The 25,339-nt window shown below is 41.9% G+C and overlaps 2 protein-coding genes across 21 annotated transcripts in view; one reads left to right on the top strand and one right to left on the bottom strand.

Moving 5' to 3' along the window:
* Positions 1-8,338, bottom strand: part of CCDC83 (coiled-coil domain containing 83) — a 68,099-nt gene extending 59,761 nt beyond the window's left edge. For 2 of the 3 annotated variants that reach the window (XM_086678501.1, XM_086678502.1), the window contains exon 1: positions 8,303-8,338. The gene's annotated coding sequence lies outside the window, so the exon portion shown is untranslated. The remainder of the gene's footprint in view (positions 1-8,302) is intronic. The other variant, XM_086678505.1, reaches the window with a different exon arrangement.
* The window catches only part of SYTL2 (synaptotagmin like 2), a 156,792-nt gene that overhangs the window by 12,494 nt on the left and 118,959 nt on the right, over positions 1-25,339 (top strand). For 13 of the 18 annotated variants that reach the window (XM_086678494.1, XM_086678492.1, XM_086678493.1 and 10 more), the window contains exon 1: positions 23,529-23,681. The gene's annotated coding sequence lies outside the window, so the exon portion shown is untranslated. The other 5 variants (XM_086678482.1, XM_086678483.1, XM_086678481.1 and 2 more) reach the window with 5 other exon arrangements.

The raw sequence follows: 25,339 nt of genomic DNA, 5'->3' as shown, positions 1-25,339 counted from the left end.
ACAAAAAGATTATTTGATATATTTTAGTGTCTGGAAATTAATAACAATAGGTGTTTGACAGGTCCAATCAAGCATTTGAATAGATTCATAGGAAACTGTGCAACTCAAAGTAACAAGGTGATTGTTAACTCCTGGAAAAAAAAAAAGTTGTTCAAGAAAGGAAACATAATTGTAGTAATTACCTTCTTCATCAGTGTATAATATTTGCATGCTTTTTTGTTATATAAGTAGTCAACTGATGATTTATCCCAAAATTTGGACGATGGGGGAGGGAGTAAGTAAGGTCAGAAGTTTTAAGAGAACTAAATTCTTATTGACTAGAACAAGAAATTAGTTTATGTTAAAAGTGTGATTTCAAGTTAGTTAGAAAGAAAGTTCTATTTAATAAACAGTGCTGGAATTTCCAAATGCAGTCTATTAAAAACAACATTTGACTCTTGTGTTAATATAAAATACAGATTAAAGTGAATTAATAAACATTAAAAAATAAAGATTCTTCAAATAACCTTGAAGTACAAAAAGCCCTTCTAAGCAAGAGACAAACTGCAAAAGCCTTAAAGGCAAATGATACACAGATTTGACCTCCAAAGAATAAAAAATTCAGGAATGAGTGACAGGTATCACCACAAATTCAGTTAAAACAGAAACAACAAACCTGGAGGAAAATACGTGCAACATATTTAAGAGATAAAGGGTTAATGCTATCTATCTACACATAAAATTTTAAGTTGTTCTGTGTTGTTCTTTTTCAAATATATTTGATCAGTTTTAAAATATCTTGCTTCTTAATTGTACTTTTGATATTCTTATTTCTTTAAATGTATCAAACAAACTTATTTTATATTCTCAATCTGATAATTCTAATAATATCTGCAGTCTTTGCAGTTCTAATTCTGGTATACTTTGTTTATGCTAACACTTGCTCATGGCAGCTTGTTTCATGGTGTTTTGATTGTGAGTTCATGTCCATGGAAACCTTATTATGTGTGAACTTTCTGAAAGTTGGTTTTTGTCCCTGGAAGTTTGCTTTTACTAACCTAAATGCCTGAGAGCATTAACTAACCAAGAACCACTCTGAACAATATTTAGGTGTGATGAGGTTTTCTTGTGTTACATAGGCATGTAGATTCTGGTTCCAACCCCGCCCAAGGGTTGAGCTTGCAGTTTGCAATTCTCAAGGAAGACATTTTTCCTCCTGTACTGCCTGCTACCAGGTAAGTGGCTTTCCCTTAAATAGTCTTGCAAATCTGATTATGTCACCTCTCCTACTTAAAAAATTATAGATCCACTCATTTGTTGGGTCTTAGCTTAAGGATTACTTCCTTATGAATGCCTCCTCTGACTGCCTGCCCCCAAACTAGATCAGGTCCCCTTTCATGCTCTTACAGCACCTTGTACTTCTCCCATAGGCATTAATAGCAATTGTAATCAATTATTTGTGCAACTGTATTTCATTGAAATAGTAAATTTCTTCATCACTGAAGAAATTTTGTATCAATCACTTTCACTGCTATATCTTCAACATTAACTTAGGGTCCAGGGCATATTCGTTCAATAAATAAGAAATAAGGGACACCTGAGTGGCTCAGTCGGTTAAACATCTGAGTCTAAATTTCAGCTTAGGTCATTATCTCACAGTCATGGAATTGAGTCCTGCATCAGGCTCCATGCTGTCAGGGTGGAGTCTGCTTGGGATTCTCTCTCTCCCTCTCTCTGCTACTCCCCTGCTCATGCTTGTGCTCTCACTCTCAAAATAAATAAACTTTATAAAAAGCAAATTAACATTTTTGGGAATATTATATAATGGAGGGAATCTAGTTCCAAGCTCTGTCATGTCGTACCCCTTAAATGTCTCTAAGTCTCAGTTGCTCACTTGTAAAATAGCATTAGTAACATTTACCTCATGGAATTGTTGTGAGGGTTACAAATGATATATTTAAAGAGCTACAAAATAGCCCCTGGCAATGACAGATCCTTAATGAGTGGTAGCTTTTATTATTATTTGCCAGCTATGTCTAAGTTCTTGGGAATTGGGCCAACCAGTTTTTTGAGCATACTCATATATAGCCATTTGAAATAGGGAGTAATTTAAAGAGCTTTTAGCCAACAAGGAATCACTGCATCAATATGATAATTAATGCATTATTCCAGAAATTGGATTTTAAAATAATATAGACTTAAACTTGAGAATATTGCTTTAAAAAATAAGTGCACATGGTGGTTTCCTGGGTGCATATATACGTCAAAATTTATTAAGTTGTACACTTTAAATATGTACAGTTCATTATATGTCAGTTATCCCACAATAAGACTATTTTTTCAATAAAGAAAAAAATTAAGCCATCAATAACAAGTGGAATGAAATACATGTAATAGCTCTATTATTTAGGATGAAGTTTGATTCATTTAATTGTTTTTTTAACCAAAGGATCTGTATCTATTCTTTGGCTTCAATTTGAGGACAATTTAATTGCTTCTCACATAGTTCTTTTTTTTCTTTTTTCATTGAGATTTGCACTACAGTTTGACAAACGTCAATGCCTTCACTGCTGAAACTCCACTCCTCAAATGTAAATATTAGCTGAAAGTTAATCTTGCTTTAACAGTACAAAAGGAAACTTCTCTCCATTTCAGAATTGATAGTTTTAAAAATATTTATATTTATAGTGATGCCCTGAAAAATATGCATAATGTTTATTTATTTTTGAGAGACAGAGTGTGAGTCGGGGAGGGGCAGAGAGACAGAGGGAGACACAGAATCTGAAGCAGGCTTCAGGCTCTGAGCTGTCAGTACAGAGCCTGACGTGGGGCTCGAACTTGGGAATAGCGAAATCATGACCTAGGTCGAAGTCGGACACTTAACCAACTGAACCACTCAGGTGCCCCAATGCCAATTTTTTTTCAAGCTGGCATCCTTCACAAATATGACTGATGAACTTGGGCCTCTTTTTGAAGAGTGACTACTTAAGTGTACAGTCAGTGAATCATATTCACACATTCAACAGTCTCTATTTCTGCTGCTGTTAGGGCAGCAACAATTGTTGTTTCACTTATTTAACACCCATCTTGTGCACCCTAAGTTGGTGTTAATGGTGTTATTGGAAGACCTGTGGATAAAACCCCAAGGCAGAGATATGAAAGGTGAGCAAGAACAGGTGTGAGTCAGCTGGGAGGTGATGCTTCTGTGAATTTGGTGAACAACTTATGAGATAGAGTGTCTTGGTTTGTTTTTTCCCAAAAGCAGACCCTGAAACAAGAACGTGGAATGCAGGTAGTTTATTTAGGAAGTGATCTCAGGAAGCACAAGTGAGGGAGTGGGGAAGGTGGATAGAAAGGGAGAAATGCCAACAAAGGGTGATGAATAAGTGAGTTACTGCTGTGTGAAACTGGGGCACAATCTTACTGGGGACCTTCTGAGGAGTCATTTGAACAAGCTTCAAAATTATTCCATCGAGGGGCACCTGGGTGGCTCAGACAGTTAAGCGTCAGATTCTTGATTTCAGCTCAGGTCATGATCTCATGGTTCATGAGAGTGAGCCCCATGTCAGGCTCTGCACTGATGGTGGGAGCTTGCTTGGGTTTCTCTCTCTCCCTCTTTCTGCCTACACCCCTCCCCCGCCTCTCAAAATAAATAAACTTAAAAAAATGATCCCACCAAGTGATAGGGAACCTGGAGTGTTTATCTGCAGATTCATGTCTTCATTGTTTGAAGTGTGCCCTGGAAAATGGGGACATTAATTACACACACACACACACACACACACACACACACACACACACACACGGAGTAAGCAAGCTCTTGTTGGCTAAAGAAAGTCCTCAGAGACACCAACGATATGCCATCCATTGAGATAGAAAGCTGGCTGTGTGCATGGAAACTGCCCACTGTAGATGCCAGTGAACTCAGAGGTTGGATGAGGGAGTATGAGCTGGGGCTTCAATGTTATCTGCTACATGGAGGGTTTGGGATCTTGACGTGATAGCATATCAACACTAGGTGTTGAGGATGTATACCGACATGGTTAAAGCCATGGGTTTATAAATTCTGAAGGAGAAATTTTCCTTTACTGCTTTTCCAGAGTGAAATAAAATTGAGGAAATGCACAATTTGCTGGTCAATTCAATAGACTTTTCAGTTGTTTTGTACTCTGTAGACTGGTGGTCCAGCAGCATTAGTGTCATCTGGAATCTGTTGAGAATGCAAATTCCCAGGCTCCAACCCAACCCTATTAAATCAGAACCTCTGGACACGGGACCCAGAAATCTGTGACAAGCCCTGTAGGCAATTCTGATACACACTCAGGTTGGGGAACTTCAGATGGAGACAAAACACTGTACTGAGAGACTTAACTCTTATCCCAATCACGGGGTCATCGACTGGGTGTGGTTTCCAATCTAAGTTGGGTGTGAAAATGGACAAATTATGTGATTTTTATGGGTCTTTTCCAATATGTAAAATGACAAGTTTGGACTAGTATACTGGAGTTTCAATTTTTTTTTTTTTTTTTTAGCAGTGGAATACTTTCTTCCAAAGAAATTTTACTTGAAACATCAGTATATGAGACATGAAAACAGAGATCCTTGATTGGGATATTAGCCCAGTATCCGGTCTTCTCATGTTCCCTATGGTGGCTTCCTAAGCATCACTAGGGACCTTTGGGGTTCTAAGAGGTATAGTTTGAGAACCACAGCAACTTGAAGACCCTTCCCAGGCCCTCTATAATATGATCTAAGACATCAGGCTGACTTAACCACAGTTTACCTGATGATGATAGCTCTGAGATAGAGCTGTGATCACAGACCTTGTATTCAAAGCCTGGCTGATTGCCTACCATCAGGGTGACCATGAGCAAGTCACATAGCACCCATGGCATCCTCATTTATGAGATGAAGTTAACTCTAATTCTTGTTATATGTGCCATTCAGGGCCGTTGACAGGATCAAATGAAATCACGTATATGAATATACTTTATAGTTGCTAAGTCCTGTCTAATTGGAAGGGATTTTTGTGGGAGAAATTATCCTTCCAGGTAGTTTTCCTTTGTAACTGGTGCCAAAGATAAGTAGAAACAGAGAGTGTAGATAGTGAAATAGTCTGTAGTTTCTCCTTTATCTTCCAGGGATGCAAATGTAATTTTCCTTTTTAATTAAAACCTGTTTACCAGGAAGTGTCACTTTAAATAAAATGAAGCTTAAGCAGAGACTTGACTTAACCTGTTGACTTACTCTACGAAGCTTGTAAAAATAATGTTTGGGGTAATACTATCTAAAAAGATAATTAGTTTTTTTTTTAACAATTTACTGCCCGCATACTAATGGGGTGAGCCAATTTTGGAATATGTTGACTTAGCATTTGTAGCTCCTTGCATGTTTAGAACAATTTTAGTGCAACATTACTTCAGATTTATTTGTTTGTTTGTTTGTTTATTTATTTATTGTCAGATGGGTGTTTCAGGAGAGATTCATGCATCCACCACAGAAATGCCTGAGATATACCAGGTAGCATGTTTTGTGTCTATATTCTGTCATTGGTGAAGTCTTCAATAATTTCTTGTGGAATTTTTGCAAGATTATCTACTAGTAATGTCAAATATAGTTACTGGGGTTAGAAGGTAGTCATATTTAAGACCTCTTGTGTTCTAAACTCTCAGGGTAGCAGGTCAGGATGATCTCTGAAAACTGTCATTATAAGAAACAGATATCTGCCAATAACTCTGTATGACCACTTTGAAGGCCGCTGTCACATGGACCTACCAACATCTTCTAAGTGTGTCTCACTTTGCATTTCCTTCACATTTTCCCCATTACTTGGATCTTCACCTCACATTGTTGTACACCAGTCAGAACTCCCTTAGAAGGAATCAACGTGGACTGGACAAGGATTTTTTCACAATCACCCCATATTTGGGTGGAGGGGCAGTCAGCAATCTCACACCTTTGAGCTGGCAACTGTGCCTCAGTTGCAAATAGGCCTTTGAACAGAGCAAATAGGCCTTTGTTGAGATCCAGAGGTAACTGAGGAGTCCAGCAGGCAGGAGTGGGGTGGGAAGACAAGGAGGCATGGAGAGGAGCAGAGTGTTTCAAGCAGAGAGAATAGCATGTAGAAAGGCCCAGAAGAGGAGAGCATGGCATGTTCTGAGGACTGAAGAAAGTCCACAATGGCCAAACTGTAGGGAGTCACTTGGGTAGTGAGATGAGCCTGTGCCAGGTCAAGGAAGATCTTGTCTGCATGGGCCTCATCTTCCTCATTCATCAGTAGGACTGGTATAGAGAAATGCTTCTCAAACTGCCTTTGGGAAACAAGGGGGTTCTACCTAGGAGCCTCAGAGGGCCTTGGAGTGTAGGGGGTGGAAGGGAATGGCTCTGGTCCTCAGTTTCTCTTCAGTAAGAGTAGATTCACTAATATCCAGTTCAAGTGTTGAGCGTCCAACAGTGTTAGGAAATAGAGTTCCATGATTTAAAAATGATTGAAAACTACCAAGTCCCCTCCAGCTCTGGCACCTGTGCTGTGCCCCCTGAGAGAATGCTATCTGGGTTCCTAGGGGTGTGGACATATTGCCTCTAGAGGAGTGGCCCATTCTTTACTGAAAATATAGGATTATGGTGTGGGCAAAAGTTCTGGGACTTCCTGTTCATTTTTTTTTTACAGAACTTTCAAAAACAGTCCCTGAAATTTCCACTTTCCCAGCTTGACTGATGTCTTTATGTCAGCAGGACAGAGGAACCTTCCAGCAAGCCTTTTATCTGGCTTCACAAGGAACAAGTGCGTTGTAATGCTGAGTCCCCCTCAGACTACACCCACACAGCTATAAAGACACATCTACCTACACGGGAAAGAATGTGAGCCTGAGAATGAGGAACAACCTCTCCTAAAATGAGACTCACTCCCTGTCTTACTCATAAGTGGCACCGTAAGTACTGGTTGAATCGTCTGCTTTCTTTTTCTTCCAAACTCTTATTCTCTAGACTTTGGTGCTCCAGAGCAGCATAACTCATTTTAGCTTGTTATTCACCCTAATCTGAGTCCCCTGGACTTGGCTTCTTGCCTCCTTGACCTGTAGATATTGCCTTTGAGTCCAGGCTGAGGCTCTGAAACTCATCCTTTGCTCACACATCTATGGAATCAGTATGCTATCCCTGCCTGGCCAGATTGGGGTCCCAGCTCCTCTGATGCAGAGCAGCCTGGCCATCTGCTCATACCCTGAGAGACCATGGTCACAATTTAAGGAATCAGTTTGGATATTCCCTGAGAGCTCCTGCCATTCCCGTCCCATCCCAGATAGAGCCACCAGAAGCCGTCCACCAGGAGACTCAGGCCTCATCATTCATTCAATCGTGACTGAGCAGTGCTTCTCGAAGTTTAACATGCAGACAGATCACCTGGGGATCAGGTTATATTCTGATATTTGGGTCTGGGTTGGGGTGGGATCCTGCATCTCTTAAGAAGTTCCCAAATCATGTTAATGGTTCATGAACTTCACTTTGAGTAGTAACATGAGACTGTGTAGACTACCAACTTCAACTTCACCTGGAGATAGGGTCTGTAATGGAATTTTTTCCCCATTTATTAGCAAACATGTATTAAACGCTTTCTCTGTCTTCATGGTCATTGCTGCACTGATAAGATCCCTTCTTTGCTTTCAAGGAGCTGACAAACTAATAGTTTAGAAGCCTATATGTTTGAGGGGCACTTGGGTGACTCAGTCAGTTGAGCGTCTGACTTTGGCTCAGGTCTCACAGTTTGTGGGTTTGAGCCCCGTGTTGGGCTCTGTGCTGACAGCTCAGAGCCTGGAGCCTTCTTTGGATTTTGTGTCTCGCTCTCTCTCTGCTCTTCCCCCGCTCATGCTCTGTCTCTCTCTTCTTCAAAAATAAATAAAACATTAAAAAAAAATTTTTAAGCCTATATATTTGGGACCTATATACTTTATAAAGCTTAATTCTCACAACATCCCTATTGGATTAGTATTATTTCTGTATTCTACATGAGGAAACTGAGCCTTGAAGTTAAGAAGCTTGTCAAAGTTGTGCTGATGGGAAATGACAGCTCGGATTCCAGCTCACATCTCTGGCTCTGAGCCTTCATACTTTCTGGGATATCTCAAGCATCTCTTCCTTAATGCTCTTATGTTGCCAGAATCCATACAGTTGGGCCTCTGCTTCAGTTTCCTTGCCTAACACTTTAGTTTCTGGCATTCTGGCTTACTTAAGCTGAGCCCTGCTCCAACCCCTTCCCGCCCCTCCCTCCTTCCCCCTCCAGCTTGGCTAGTGATCCTGTATCCAGCTCTTTCCAGTCCCTCCTTACCTGTCCATCTCCTAGTTGGGATTCTGCTACAGATAGTCCAGTTGCCTGGAAACAAAACATCATTCCATGTTGCAAAATAGCTTCTAGGAACTAGAATGTTTCCTTTCCTCTATAACTCACCCCTCATGATTCTTTGAAGTTTCACACCAGGCATCAGGCACTTCCTAAAGTAAATAAGCTACATAATAGGCACAGTGGAGAAAGAAGGAAGTGGCACTAATTTATGCAAACTTCATTTTCCGACCTCTTAAGCCCAGGGCGATATTCCTAATGGGCCAGGCATCCTTTCCCTACGGATGGATGTGGCAGCTAGTAGAGCTCATGATTTGACTCATCCCAAACACAGTCTCTGCTCTGCCAGGCTCTGCTGAGGCTCTGGGGACAGCATAAAGAGTGGGGTAGAGTCTGGGGAGTTGTCTGCATAGGATGGATGTTACATAGATCACAGAAGTCCTGGCCTGTCGTCATAGCTTTGATTTCTCCTAGGGTTCCCCACTCCCTCCCCACCTGCCCTTCTTAGGGCCAACTTTAAGCAAGGAGCTTACTTCTTATTGGCTCATTTACTCCCATGTAATTACCCAGTGCAGGGGGAAGGGAAGTATTTGCTATTGCTTCAACTGTTTCATCTTATTTAGAGTGGCAGAATTTAGCAAGAATTAGGAATTGAAATGTGTCATTGACAGTTTTCACTGACCAAAGCAACATTTTCACTGTTACTCAATGTAATCCATTCTACCCCAAGACACTATGACTTTAGGTGAAAAATCTCTACCAGAATTTTGTAAACCATTCCATGCTCAGACTGACACTTTTGATGATCATAAACCAGACTTTAGGCAATCTTCTGTAGGCCCTATATCATTTTAAATGACATCTGTTACTTGTTTAAGTATTCCTTCCCTCCACCCGCATACCCAGCAGATGGCAATTCCTGCCCGACCCAAGCTCAAGTTTGTCATGGACCTTCTGACCCTCTGACTGCGTGTAGCTGGGTCCTCTTCCCGACACTGTGAGACAACTTTAACCACACCTCAGGCAGCATCTCTGTAAGTCATCCAAACTCCATCTGCCCTTGCCCCCAGTCATACAAAATGTAAACATGTTCACGGTCAACAGTGTGGTGGCTTGCGGTTTCCTTTAATTCAAAGTTCAAATCCCCCTCAGGGTTTACCATGGTTTCTGTGCAAGTCCCAGAGTCCTTTTTTGTTTACTCTGAGTATTCAGATGGCAGACAGAGAGCTTCAGCCTAACTAACCACAGCATCCTGTAGTCAGCATGAAGAGTTTACATGCATCTTGAAAACTTTTGAGTGTTATTTGATCTAGTGCCCTAAGAAGTAATCCAAAGTAAAATCTCAAACCTTTGCATCAATATTTTCCTTTGGGGACTCCAAAAGAAATTTTGTGATCAAATGCCATCATTTTTTACCTATGATGTTGACTGTGTAATTATTGGCAATGTTCAGGCATTCTTTGTTGCAAATTCTTTTGAAACCACTGGCAAATGCTTAGTAGCATTGATAATATTGACCAAAGATTAGTTTGGAAATTTAATAAAAAGAAAAAATAAAATTTTAATGTTCTAAAACCTGACTTAAGTGTATTTTTACCTTCTCTAAAATCTGCATGCCATTTCTTGTCAGAAAATTTTAAATGATCTTAGTATAGGATATGTCTGATTAAAAACTATACATGCTGACAGCTTATAGCCTATTTTCTTATTGGTGAATACCAGCAGACAACATGTGCTTGGAATTCTACTTAAGGTTACCGCCACAATTTGGAGTATACTCTAGGACACTAAATATTTTCTGATCATTTAGCAGTTATTCAGTCATTCGACTAACATACATCTAGTGCTTACTATGTGCCAAAAATTGTTCTGGATTTTAGGCCTTCAAATGTTGAAGAGGAGGGGTGCCTGGGTGGCTCAGTCAGTTAGGTATCTGCCTCTTGATTTTGGCTCAAGTCGTGATCTCACAGTCGTGAGACTGAGCTCTGAATAGGCTCCTCACTGGGCTTTGAGCCTGCTAGGGATTCTTTCTCTCTTTCTCTGCCCCTCCCCTACTTGTGCTCAGGCATGTGTGTGTGCACAAGCACATGCACACTCTCTCTCTTTCTCTCTCTCTCAAACTAAATAAACTTTAAAAAGTGATGAAGAAGATAGACAACATTTCCACCTGCATGGAGCTTAAATGTTTGTTAATTGAATAAGTAAAGGAATGAATGTGGGTGGAGCGAGGGAGGATGCTGGGGTTAGACTGGATGGCGATCAGAGCACCCAGCCAGCAATCCCTGATAGATCTCGAGGGCTTAGAGCCAGAAGGAAGTCAGTTCCAGGTCTGGACCAGCTTAGTGACCCTGCCCAATCTCGCTGTACTTACAGATCCTGTAAGAAGACCTGCCCTACATTCAAGTGCTTGGGAAGTTAGCGCCTCTTTCACCTCTGTCCTCCCTTCTCCACCCACTTGCTCCTTAATGTTGGCTCTGGTTATAGCCTTCTTCCCTTTTGGCTGGTTGCCCCTCTCTGCCTGGTTCCTTTGGATTGATGCTTTGGGGCCTGGGTGTTGGTTCTGCTCCTTGCCATCCTTCCTACTTTCTCTCCCTAGATTCCTCAATCTGAGCCTAGCTCTAGTTTCTAGGTTGGAGCCTTAGACACCCACTGACCAACTGACAAGTTGGATCTCAGGGATTGGGGCATAGCAGCAGCAATTTTCACATAGGGGTATTGCTCAGAACCAGGCAGGCCAACGAGGTTGGGGGTGCAGAATTTATCTAGTTTGGATCAGGACCCCAATTGGGAAGAAGAGACTGGCAGGAGAAGGTGAAGAAGTCAGGGATTCAGGGTGGGCTGTCTGTGTGGCAGAGTAACTAAAGTGCAAAGCAAAGAGTTTAGGTAAGTTCCAGTCTTACAGAAAGGCAAGCATGTCCCTAATAAAGGGTTAAGGACAAGCCTAATTTGGTGGACACATGGGTGCACACCAAACCCGGGCTATCTTAGTGCTAATTCCAGACTCTGTAACTGGGGGGGAAGGATGTGGGGGGGGGGCTCAAAAGGAAACCATTGATCTGGCAGTCTGATTAGGGCTGAGACTCATAGAGAATACAAGTTCAAAGAGCAGACTTTGAGAGGAGACAGAAGAGGGTGTGAATCTCAACTCTGCTATTTACTAACTGTGACATTGGACAAATCGCTTCACCTCCAGTCCCTGGTTTCCTTACTTGTAAAATGAGAATGGTAACACCTACCTCACATGGATGTGGTGAGGATTAAATGATGAATTTGGGGTGACAGTGAGACTTGTTCAAAAAGAAGACGAGTCTTTGAACAGTGGGCTCTCTCCATGAGGCCCAAGTGGGGAGGGGGCAATGGTCAGCAGCCCAGTGCTGGCATGCCTGGCTCTGGTGCCTATTGTGATCTAGCACAGTCATTCAGGTCTGGCAACTGGAAAGCAATAACACTCAGTGGGTGTGCTCTCCCACCAGGTCTGGGGGAGTGGGTGGGTGTTGGTTCATTCATCTCTGCCACGTGCTCATGTGTATATAGTACTATTGTATTTGCCATGGCTGTTCCAGGAGCTCATAGCCTCTGAGTACTAAGTCAGTATGTCTCCTTCCTTCTCAAACAGTGGTGACCAAAAATTGGAAATAAATAAATAAATAAATAAATAAATAAATAAATATATATCATTATATTTTATATATATTATATATATTATATTATATATATACATATATATATAATACATATACATATATGTATGTATGTATATATGTACATATATATAATACATATACATATATGTATGTATGTACATATATGTATATGTATGTATGTATATATGTATATGTAATACATATATATATATATATATATATATATATATATATATATATATATAAAATCACCTGATGCTGAGTCCATTCCAAATATCAGTTTGGACTTAACCTTTCATTCTTCTGCTCAGAGATCTTTCATTGCTCCTTATTTTTTAACTGCATCATTTGCTAAATTTTCTAAGGCTTTTATAATCTGATTTCAAGTTATTAGTCACTCAGCTCCCTTGGTTCCTAATACCTCCTGCTCTGTCCCACCCAGGCCTGTGCCTCTCAGTCAGTTTCTCCTTCCCTTTGGGTGTTTCACCTCTAGATGCTCCTGTTCTTCTTCCCCTCTTAAAAATCCTACTTTTTCTTCAACCTGGCTCAGGTATCACCTTACCCTTGAAGGCCTTTTGACTCTTGGAATGCTTATAGATCTCCATATCCCTGAACTCCTGTGATACTCAATAGTTTAGAATTTATCAAATTTCACAAAATCTATGAAGCCATCAACTGAAGATGCACCATTATTTTATGTACCGTTAGAAAAACCTTCTAATAAAACTGGCACCCACAGAATGTAAGACACATCCTTATTTCAGGAAGATTAAGCTGTAAAAAAGTTTGTCTTAGGATCAATGAAATACGGTAATTATTTGGTGCTACATATTATTCATAATTATGATGGACATTACCACTGTTTTATTTTTCTGATTCTTCCACTAGAATGTATACTTCATGAGGACAGATTTCATGCCTGGCTCATTTCACTGTTATATCCATAACCATCTAGCACACTATCTGGTGTTCAAGAAATGATTGAATAAATAGACTCCTGAAATGAATGGAAAGTTCCTCAAAGGCGGGGATTATGTATTACACACTTCTGTGTAGCTATTTTTAAAATTGACATGTAATATACATAAAGTGTACTAATCTTAAATGTAGAGACTAAAGTTTTTATTTTTATTTTTATTTTTATTTTTAAAAAAAAATTTTTTTTTTCAACGTTTATTTATTTTTGGGACAGAGAGAGACAGAGCATGAATGGGGGAGGGGCAGAGAGAGAGGGAGGCACAGAATCGGAAACAGGCTCCAGGCTCTGAGCCATCAGCCCAGAGCCCGACGCGGGGCTCGAACTCACGGACCGCGAGATCGTGACCTGGTTGAAGTCGGACGCTTAACCGACTGCGCCACCCAGGCGCCCCGAGACTAAAGTTTTTAAAATATATCTGTATATCTACACTATAATCCCTGAAATGAATATATAAAGCATTTTCCTATAGTCCTTTCCCCAGTGCTGAGGAAGTAGGAGATATATGTCAATATTTATCTATACTCATTGATTCATTAAATGGTCTCCAGCTACCCTTGTATATGGTTCAGTGTCAGTTCAGTCCTGTTTTCCCTGGTTCAATGGTTCTCAAATTCTAGCCTTCATCAGAATTACCTACAAGGCTTGTAGAAACAGATTACTGGGCTCCACCCCCAGATTTTCTGATTTAGAAGGTCTATGGTAGAGTTTGAGAATATGCTTTTTGAACAAGGTAATGTTGATATGGCTCTGGAGGTGAGGAAGAGGGGGTCTTCCTAAGGGTATGAAATATCTCCCATTGTCTGACTATTAAATGTCTGGTTAGGGGTTCTTCACCTTTTCTTTGTAACAGGTGGCCTGGGCAGCATGGTGAAGACCCTGTACTCCTCAGAAAATATTTCTAAATTGAATAAAATAAAATACCTAGGACTCCAAAGGAAACTAATTATATTAAAATGGATTGTTCAAATTATTTTAAAAAATATTGTAAAAATTGTAATATTTACAGTATTTACAACAAGTCATCTGTATTGTGATATAAAACATTTGGGGTTTCCATTGGTGGTAAACTCACTCACCTATGGATAACACTACTGTGGTTGTTGCTTACATTTATAATTGAAAGAGATGATAAATTGCAGATAGAAGTTAGTGAAAATAAGGAGCCTAGGTTAAGAATCCTTGCCCTGGTGTAGTCTGAAATGAGATGCTCTACCTTTGGCACTGGGTGAAGTTTCAAAGATTTTAGGTCTGTGTCATTCAAGTCTGTGTCATTCATGCCTCCTATGTGGAGCTGTGATAGATGCTCAACATTCAGAAAGGGCTAAGATGCTTTCTCTTCCCTTATTCACAAGTATTCGATTTCAGTGACGGAAAATTGAAATATAAACTGGTAATTAAAGTGGAGTATGATAGGGGTATCTGGGTGGCTCACTCAGTTAAGTGTCTGGCTCTTGATTTTGGTCATGATGTCATGGTTCATGAATTCCAGTCCAGCATGGCACTCCATGCTGACAGTGCAGAGCCTGCTTTGGATTCGTTCTCTTTCCTTCTTTCTCTGCCCCTCCCCTGTTCGCGCACTGTCTCTCTCAAAGTAAATAAATAAACTTAAAAAAGTGGAGCGTGACATATTCAGAAAGGGAAGTATGCACAAAGCACATAAGAATGGAATGATATATGCATGCATACGAGAAACAGGAGTAAGATCTCTGTTGGTTAGAACTCAGTTGGATGGAAGTGGTGGTGGTAGACTATCACACTGGTGGTCCTCAATGAAACATGCTTCCAGGATCCTCAGGCTCCCCCATGTTGACTCTGGACTTAGCCACAAAACTTGCTTTGGGCAAAGGATGGTTAGCCAGCTTGATGCAAATATTTACACATTGGGGCTTGCCTCTTGTAATGCTTGGGCTTCAGCTGCCATGTAAGAAGTTTGGGCTTAGATTACTGAATGAGGAGAGGCCATGTGGAGGGCAGCCCTGGAGAATGAGCTGCCACCTTCGATGTTCCAGCCTCAGCTGAGCACTCAGCTGAATGCAGCAGCATAAGAAACCGTCATCAGTGAGTGAGTAGCAACAGAACCACCCAACCCAGAGAATCATGAAAAATAAGAAATTGTTGTTTTAACCACTGTTTTAGAGTGGTTTGCTACATACCAATAGATAACGGAAATTGTTGTTTTTATTTCTTGACAATTTTTTCTCTTCTGTTTGGTTTTTAAAGATGCAGAGGGCCGGGGCACCTGGGTGGCTCAGTTGGTTAAGCATCCCACTTTGGCTCAGGTCATGATCTCACTGTCCGTGAGTTGGAGCCCTATGTCGGGCTCTGTGCTGACAGCTCGGAGCCTGGAGCCTGATTCAGATTCTCTGTCTCCCTCTCTGCTCCTCCCCCACTCATGTTCTTTCTCTGTCTCTCAAAACTAAATAAATATTTAAAAAATAATAATAAAAAAAGATGCAGATGGTAAAATGCCCTGTAAAATAAGCTAATGCAGAGATTCTTCTGCAAGTATATAAGCACAATTTCCAGAGAAGCTTCTGTTTCATACATTCAGGTCTTTTAAGATCTATGGCTAGAAAACTGATATAATTATGACTCTAGTAAATTGAAATGCTGATCTGCAGGGAATGATTACTTTAAAAATCATAAACTCCTAAAACCTGAAATTTTGGGCGGGAAGAGATCTTGCAATATATGCGGTCTAATCTCATAACTTTATTTTTTAAGATTATTTACCATTTTTTAGTAATCTCTACACCCAATGTGGGACTTGAATTCATGACCCTGAGATCAAGAGTCACATGCTTTTCTGACTGAGCCAGCCAGGTGCCCCTTACCTCTTAATTTTAGAGGTAAGGACACCAAGTCCTGAGAGGTTAAAGCCACAGAGCATTTTGTTAGTTGGGTCCAGAAGGGAAGCCAAATATTCTGACTTCTACTACAATGTCTTTTAATAAATAAGAAATAGCAATTGTAGATTATCATTTCTATAATTGTATTTTTGCAATTGGCAAAGTGGATAGTTTTATCCTTTTTAATTTTGTAGATGAGTTAGATCTAAAAAGACCTGCTCATTTCACATAACTCATAAAAGCAGGACTAGATCTTGGGTTTTATGTCCCCTGGGCCAGGGCTTTTTCATTATATCATGCTGCCTGAGATGTTCACTAGTAAAAACCAGGAAATAAACTAATATCTTTTTGAAAGAGCATCAACAGCAGACATTATCTGGTTCATCTCTGAATTTCTCATAGCCATATATCATGTACATAATGTGTCATTCAATAAATATTTGTAATATGAAATGAATACATGAATGAATAACTGAATAAACAAGGGATAGAACAAGATTGTGTTTTATTTTTACCAGACATTCCATTCTTTTTTTTTTTTTTAATTGTTTTTTTAATGTTTATTTATTTTTGAGACAGAGACAGACAGAGCATGAACAGTGGAGGGTCAGAGAGAGAGGGAGACACAGAATCTGAAACAGGCCCCAGGCTCTGAGCGGTCAGCACAGAGCCCGACGCGGGGCTCGAACTCACGGACCGTGAGATCATGACCTGAGCTGAAGCCACCCAGGCGCCCCCAGACATTCCATTCTTGAAGTGTATGATTAATCAAGATTCCTCTGTACTTGAAAAGGAATAGGGGATAAAAATGCCAGGCAGTAGTAATGACAACATTTTGTAATTATTGTGCTTTGAAAGCAAAGTAATGAACAGAAAGGCAAGTTCTATCAATATGTGTCTCCTATTCTGTATGTAATAACTCAAAAGTAATATGCCCCTTCTTTCAAGGGGGAAAGTGAGGTAGAGAAAGTGACCCAGGCAACCTTGAACAGACTTATCCAGTAGAATAATGAGAGCTACATATTTAATTTAAAATTTTCTAGTAGCTGCACTGAAAAAAGTAAAAAGAAACAGATGAAACTAATTAAAACATTTTTAAAATTAAAAAAAATTTTTTTAATGTTTATTTATTTTTGAGAAAGAGAGAGAGACAGAGCATGAGCAGAGAAGGGGCAGAGAGAGAGAGAGAGAGAATCAGAATCCAAAGCAGGCTCCAGGCTCTGAGCTGTCAGTACAGAGCCCGACGCAGGGCTCAAACTCACAGACTGTGCGATCATGACCTGAGCTGAAGACGGTCACTCAACTGACTGAACCACCCAGGCTCCCCTAATTAAAACATTTTTAAAAAATGTTTATTTATTTTTGAGACAAAGAGAGTGTGAGCTGTGGAGGGGCCAAGAGGGAGGGAGACAGAGAATCTGAAGCAGGCTCTGAGCTGTCAGCACAAAGCCCAACGTAAGGCTTGAACCCTGGAAGGAGATCATGACCTGAGCCAAAGTTGGATAATCAACCACCCAGGTACCCCTAGATAAAACTAATTTTGATAATATACTGTACTTAATTCAGTATGTCCAAAATATTATCTTTCAACATGTAATCAATACAAAAATTGTTGATGAGGTATTTTACTTTTTTTTTTAAGTGGGTGTTTTACACTCAGAGTACATCTCAATCCAGACTAGCCACATTTCTCTTAAGCATTTTTTTCAATACTTTTTTTTTTTTTTTTTTTTTGAGAAAACGAGACAGCGTGCATGCATGTGCCGGGGAAGGGCATAGGGAGAGGGAGAGAGAGAGAATCTTAAGCAGGCTCCATGCCTAGTGCAGAGCCTGATGTGGGGCTCAATCTCATGATGGTGAGATTGTGACCTGGGCCCAAACCAAGAGTCAGATGCTTTACTGACTGAGCTACCCGGACAGGCACCCCTAGACTAGCCACATTTCTAGTATTCAATAGCCACATATGGCTAGTGGCTACCATTTTGGACAGCACAGGTCTAGTCACATAGGACACAATAATTCTGTAGAGAGAAGGCAACAGTAATTACAGCACAGAGGAAGTAAAATTTGAAGGAATACTTGAGGAAATTTTCCTGCTTTAGTCCAACTGCATAACCCAGATCACTGCAACTTGAAGGGAGATTCTACTACCTCCTGGGAAGTCAGCTCCAGAGTTTTGTCAGCCCTTTGGGAAGATGTTTGGTTGTGTGGCCCTGGGCAAGTAACCTAACCTTCATATAACTCAGTTTCTCATCTGTTACCCATAGCTGCTCTCACAATTACATGAAATAATAGGAAAAAGCATGTAGTCAATACTGGCAGGTAGGAGGCACTTGGTTAATAGGAGCTCTAGTACTCTACTAGGATTTACCTTATCACCCCCTATCTCAACTCCATTTTGGATTTTTTAAAAAACTTTTTTAATGTTTGTTTATTTTTGAGAAAGAGACAGAGTGTGAGCAGGGAATGGGCAGAGGTAGAGCAAGACACAGAATCTGAAACAGGCTCCAGGCTCTGGGCTGTCAGCACAGAGCCCGACGTGGGACCCAAACCCACAAACCGTGAGATCATGACCTGAGCAGAAGTCAGACACTTAACCGACTGAGCCACCCAGGCGCCCCAACCCATTTTGGATTTTTTTACAGAAGGTTGGTATGACTCCCTACAGATCAGTATCTTTTCTGCCACAGCAAAGGTGTGAAGGTGAAGTAAATTTCAAAAAGACAAAACAAAAAAGGTCATGAATTACATTATAAGTAGCCTTCTACTACAGGGAATCTCATATTAATAAAACTAGGTGGTCTACTCTTTAAAAAAATTTTTTTTAACATTTATTTATTTTTGAGAGACAGAGACAGAGCATGGGTGGGGGAGGGGCAGAGAGAGAGGGAGACACTGAATCTGAAGCAGGCTCCAGGCTCTGAGCTATCAGCACAGAGCCCAGTGCGGGCCCGAACTCACGACCTGTGAGATCATGACCCAAGCTGAAGTCGGACGCTTAGCCGTCTGAGCCACCCAGGTGCCCCTCTTCTATGTTTTATTGTTATAAAATATTCATAACATAAAATTTGCTTAATTTTTAAAATAAATATTTATTCATTTCTAAATATGCAGTTCTGTGTCATTAAGTAGCTGTTCTGCAGCCATCACCATCATCCATCTCCAGGACTTTTTCCAACATCCCACAGTGAAACTCTGTACCCAGTAACTACCCATTAACTCCAGCACCCCCTCCCCCAGTTCCTGCTAAACACTCTTCTGTCTCTTTGTATTGGACCATTCTAGGAATCTCATATAAACAGAGGTCTTACGTTTTTTTGAAGTAACATTTGTTCTTTCTTTAAACATTAAAATAAGAAAATTTGTCCTAAAATACTGACTGAGTAAACCTAGAGGTTTTTTTTTAAAAGAATATTAGTGTTGAGGGGCGCCTGGGTGGCTCAGTCGGTTGAGTATCCGACTTCGGCTCAGGTCATGATCTTACGGTTCGGGTTTGAACCCCGCGTCGGACTCTGGGCTGACAGCTCAGGGCCTGGAGCCTGCTTCGGATTCTGTGTCTCCATCTCTCTCTGCCCTTCCTCCACTCATGCTCTGTCTCTCTCTGCCTTTCAAAAATAAAGAAACATAATAAAAAAAATGAAAAAAAAAGAATATTAGTGTTGGAATGCATGTTGATAGACACAGATGAAAGCCACTGAAGAAATAAATTATAATTATTACATATCTGAGGGAGATGGTCACTACCAAGGTTCTTCTTTACTTTATAAAAGGAAGTCTGTGCGAGAGTATATACACATGAATATAAATTAAGACATGTCTGCGTGAGATTACTGCCCATAAAGGTCATAAATAATGATGCCCAATTTTCATGAATATCAGAACTCTCGCTGGTATAGTAGATCCTTGACTTCGTCACTAGTTTGCCATTTGGCCTGGGTTTAGGGCCTGGTCCTCTCAAGCCCTTCCTATCTTCATCTGTAAAATGCAGATACTAATAATAGTTGCCCTTCCTACATCATAGGGTTGATGTGAAGATCAAACAAGATAATTAAAGTGGAAGAGCTTTGAAAAATACAAAGCCCAGTAGAAAGGCAAGGCATTATTAAAGACTGTGGAGAGATTGCTAATACGATTTGATTCAAGGCCAGAGTTTTGTACTTCCAAAAGTTAAAAAGATATTCAGTTTTTGCAAATTATTTAGAAAACCAAATTCCAACTTTGGTGACCCAGCACCATGACTCAATTATGTTCTAAATGCTGTACATTTGATACCTACTGCTATACATCATCTAACCACATTACCATACTAGATGTAATTGTACAGCATTTCAGCAATATCTTCAATTTTTGGTGGGTAAGAAGTTATAAATCCACATAGCTTAAAGGCAAAGTCATGTCTGCACAGGAAGTTTTGTTTTTGTTTTTTTTTTTTTAACTTTTCCATGGTGGCAACAGTGCTGCTCTCTGTAATGTATCTACTCTGTGAGACCTGCCTGCAATGCGATTTAATAAGCAGTTATTGAGTACCTATAGTGTGCAAGGCATTTGAAGTAGAGATGGTGTGAGGGGAATGATGGAGGTAGTGAGAAAAAATGCAAAGAGAAAAGGGGTGTCCCTTGACTGGGTAGGCTTTAAAACAGGTGTGGAGTTGCAAGTCCTGTGACAACTAACTATAAAGACAATGAAATCAATGCCAAGAAAAGGCTTGAGGAATATGCCATGGGCGTTCCAGAGGTCCAAAGGATTAATTCATTCAACCTAAGAAGGAAGAATCTTGGGACATTTGTCCCAGGCCCTAATGCATGAGAAGGATTCCTTGGTTCTGAGATAGATGGGACATATTTCAAGCATAAAGGATTCACACCTACTATCCCACAAATAAATATTCACCTACTAACTAGCTGGTAAAACTAAACAACTTGGCCATGTGTCTGTGACCCTACAAAGTAATGGCTGGGTGGTATTAGAGGCTAAATCCCAGATTCTCATTTGAAAGCACCAGCCTTATGGCATTCCACCATTCCGGGAGGACAGCTCAGAGACCATACACACCCTGGCAAACAACACTCCATTTCATTGCAGCTCCATAGAGTTGCAAAAATTGACCAGAAGGGGGTTCCAGATTTCAACAACCCATTCCCAACTAGAAAACTCTTCCAGGCCAGGGTTCCACCTGTAGGTTTCTAAGCTGATGTCTACTCCTGTTCCAGTTTTCACAGATCCAGAATCAACTTTTCCACTTAGATTTTTTTTTCCTGGGATTATATTTTCCCCTCCCAGTGCATTACTGTTAGATGACATTTCCCTTTCCCAAATGTATAAGACCTTTCTTCTTACCACAGTTTTTGAAATCTTACCTTGGGCCATGCAATGTGCTATGTATTTTGCAGCATCTCCCTTACATGGGACAGGTAATATGACCACACTTGACCCTTGAACAACTCAGGGATTAGAGGTACCTATCCTCACCACCCCTCCTTCACACAGTCAAAAATCTATAACTTTTGATTCCCCTCAAACTGAACTAATAGCCTACTCAGAGCCTTACCAATAACATAAATGGTCAACACACATTTTGTATGTGTAGTATATACTGTATTCATACAGTAAAGTAAGCCAAAAAAAAAAAGAAAGTATTGAGAAAATTGTAAGGAAGAGAAAATACATTTACAGTACTGTATTGTATTTATATTAAAAAAATTCACATATAAGTGAACCCATGCAGTTCAAACCCATATTATGAAAGGGTCAATTGTATTTCTCTTGTAGAAGAGGAACAGAGACCTAAAGAAGTTAAGTGACTTGTCCAAAGTCAACTGGATAGTTCAACAGTCAGTTGTAGAGTCCAGTGGTAGAGCTGGGACACACACCAGTCTGTACTCCAACCCTGCATTATCCCTATACCCTTGTTTTTCCCCTTAATATCAACAGAGAATATTTGTGAAATTTGTCACTTACATGAAAACTATTTTGAAGAATGGCAAAATCTTATAGGTTATGAGGAACAAGCCTCTGCTGACTTGATATAATCATGTTAACTAAGATTTATTCAATACTTCCTCTGTGCAAGCCACTATGCTTATACACACACATTTTCTCTTTATAAGCTTCAAGTAGTGTTAGTGAGGAGCATTATTATCATCTCTTTTACAAATGAGCAAAGTGAGGCACAGAATGGTTATGTAACTGGCTGAAGGTCCTGTTAGAAAGTGGTGGGGCCAGTATTTGAACTTTGGCCACTTAACATCAGGGCTCTAGCTTTTAACCTCAGAGAATCCTTAGACCTTTCCTAGCAGGTGTTGCTATTTTTTTCCTCTGGGAGGAGTGACACCGGGAATAGTGAGCATTGAGTTTCTTCAAAGCTTTGTACCAAGCATGCAGGGCACTCACAGGTGAGGAAGATCCAGTGCCTGCCTTCCAGGTTGAAGAGGGACAGGAAGGGGATTATGAAGGCACACACAAACACTGGAAGCAAGACACCAGACAAATGAGATCAGACCACTCCGCTGCTTAAAATCATTCACCAGCAGCCCTCACCAACAGGACACAGTCTGCTTCCCTCAGCAAGGCAGGCCTGGCTGCTCTTCCCGCCTCTACCTCTTTAGTTTCATCTCTGTCTCACTGTCAATATACCCTGTGCAACATATGACAGGCATCTGCATGTCTGCCTGCTTCTCTGCAGCCACTGTTCTCTTCCCCTTCTGTTTGACCTAAGTTATAGCCCTCCTTCAAGACTTGGTCACATCTGTATTTAAACTTGTATTGCCCTCTTCTCCCAGTGTTCGTGACTCTGTAACACTTTGCACATCTATTCTAGCTGTTATGACACTAAACTGAAATTATTTGCATGTTTGTCTCTTCAAGGGCAAGAGGAGTGGTTTTTCCTCTTTTGCATCCCCTAGTGCCCACCCACCTTAGGGACACATGGGACTCAAAGCTTGGGTGAAAGCCAGAATACACAAATTAACACAGCACAAGGATTCCTGGGCCAGGTTAGCAGCCCAGCACCCAGCACTGAATGAGGTCCGTGGGGATCAGCATTTGCAAGTTGGAGAGAAGGTTTTTGAAAGAACCAAAGGCAGACCTGGGCCACCCTCAGTTGGATGGACAGCACAAATGGGGGAGATGAGGAGAATGGAGAAGGCCTTAAGGTTTACCTCTTTCAGAAGTTTGCCTGGGCTCTCCCCATCATTGGTAACCTTTTTTAATTGGCCGTGATACCCTGCCTTCCAGCACCATCCAGGGCGCTGGAGGCGGGGGGAGCTCAGTCTGTACACATCACGCTCACAACTTATCCAGGTATTATTGGATACTTTTCAAGCATCACTTCCCTTAATCCTCTCAACTGCCTGTGAGGTATTTTCATCTAATTTACACGTTAGAAAACTGACGTCCGGAGCGGTTAAAGCATCTTGATCCCGTCCGCTCTCCCGGCGCGGTGGCTAACTCCTCTCTCGTGAGTGGACTGGTTCCTTGAGCGCCACGTTCTCCGGCTCCAGGGACACCTAACGCACAGTGGTCACAAAATAATTGCACTCCTTATTTGCACAGTGAAGAAGCTGCTTCGGGGCAAGGTGCATTGGAGGAGGTCTGGGCGGGAGGGCCAAGGGGAAGAGAAAAACCGGGAGGGGCGGAGGGAAGTGGGAGGAGGGCAGGGGAGCAGGCGGGTGAGGCGTGCCGGGGGCGGGGCGGGGAGCGGGAGGAACGCCATTGGTCGGCGCTCCCGGGAGCCGCCCCTGCGCGCCCGCCTGCAGCCCGCAGGGGGGAGCTTGCACCGGCCTCCGTGCGCTGACAGCCGCGGGGCGACACCTGGACTGCCCCGCGAGAGTGCGGGGGTAGAGCTGCAGGCGCGCCTTAGCGGGAGAGGAGGCTCCGAGCGCCGGGTCCCGAGGAAGGTAACGCGCAGCACCCGGGGATTCAGGGTTTGCACGTCTGTGGACTCGAGGACGCGGGAGGCGGCGAGGCGCTCTCCCTGCCCCGCGGCGACCAGAGCAGCAGGGTTTTTTTCTCTGCCCACTCGGGGTGTTATTTCGGGCAACTTTCGTTCCTTCTCTGGGTCTCTCTTTCCTCCTCTTAAATGAGGGAGTTGTTGGTGTTGACTAATGCTTTGTAGTCTTCGGAGTTCTAAAGCGTGAGCCGCGTTTTGGCGAGCGGCAAGCTCCCTTCAAATCCGCACCTACTTAAGAGCCAGCTCCGCTGCCCAGGGGGCTGAGTCTTCAGGAAGCCGACGTGCCGGGTAGGCGGGGGTTCTGCTGGGCTGTCGCGTTTCCTGGGGCTTTTGAGGACCGACCCTGGGCTTCGTTCGGGCTGGCTGTTAGCGGGATCTGGTTGCAGAGTAACTGCCTCCAGATTGCTCAGGTGAAGTAAGGGCGATAGGACCTATCTACAGGTGGGGTGTTGGGAAGGAGGGTTTGGGAGCCGATGAGGTTTACTTGCAAAACAAGCAGTTTGTTTTGGAATTATCTCCCTACGCCCAGACCTTGTCCCGTCTTGAGTTACAAATCACAGGAATGGGATTTATCATCTTTCAGAGAGGAAAACCACTGCTTCAGCGGCTAGGACATAGGGCTCCATCAGCTTGTACGAAGTGGGCCTCTCTCTCTGCACCCATCCTGCCTCCTCTTCCCTTTCCTCCTTCCTGCTTTTATAAATCCCCTTTGACTTTTCATTTAGTGCTGGTTTGTGACCAGCAGCCTCCAGAGCTTTGGGCTCTGGGTAGGGATGGAAGCCTGGATAAGGACAGACTATGGATCCGCTGGCAGCCTCCTGACCCTTAGAGCCTGGTAGGGACGTGCAGAGGAAGCCCAGTGGGCTTCAGACAGACAGACGGACAGACACTGGAAGGTGGGATGGATTCAAACTGCTGTCCAGCTTCCTGGCCTCTTCTTGGCAGCCATTCCCAGTGAGGGAATAGGGGCCCTAGTTGGTTGGGCAGCCAGTTGGTTACGGCAGCCAAACAGAGGGATGGTTGAAAGGAGTTGAGGATTTTGATGTGTTTCTGTGGAAAGTCTCCAGGTACTCTCTCCCCTCCCTATAGTTCTTTTGTTCCTTAGTGTGGTGCCTGGGTGAAATCAGATGCCAGGACCTGTCAAGAATGGTGAGGAAGGAAGGAGGCATGGCAGTGGCCTTATTGACTGTCTTTATTCGGCACTTAGGGGCCACTCTTCTTTGTGTATAATGTGTCTTTGGTTCTCACAAAGCCACATGAGGGATCCTGTACTGTCAGTTAACCCATTTTACCAATGAGACACTGAGGGTTAGAAAGATCACTTCCTTTAGTCGCATAGCTAGTAAGCAAAATAATTGGAATGCAAATCTAGTTTCTCTGATTCTAAAACCTGTGATCTTTCTACCTTTTTTGGTGAGTAAGGGCAAGTTGGCCTAGTAACAGCAAAAATGGTATTACTGAGTTCTCACATGTGCCAGACACTGTTCAAAGCATTTTAGAAGAGTTATAGGGGTGCCTGGGTGGCTCAGTCAGTTAAGCAGCTGACTTCAGCTCAGGTCATTATCTCACAGGTTTGTGGATTCCAGGTTGTGGGCTCTCCGCTGA

Source organism: Puma concolor, chromosome D1 (genome assembly GCF_028749965.1).
Source record: "Puma concolor isolate L17-30 chromosome D1, mPumCon1.1.hap2, whole genome shotgun sequence".
Lineage (NCBI taxonomy): Eukaryota > Metazoa > Chordata > Mammalia > Carnivora > Felidae > Puma > Puma concolor.
Note: the sequence above shows the minus strand (reverse complement) of the source record. Positions and strands in the feature narration are given on the sequence as shown.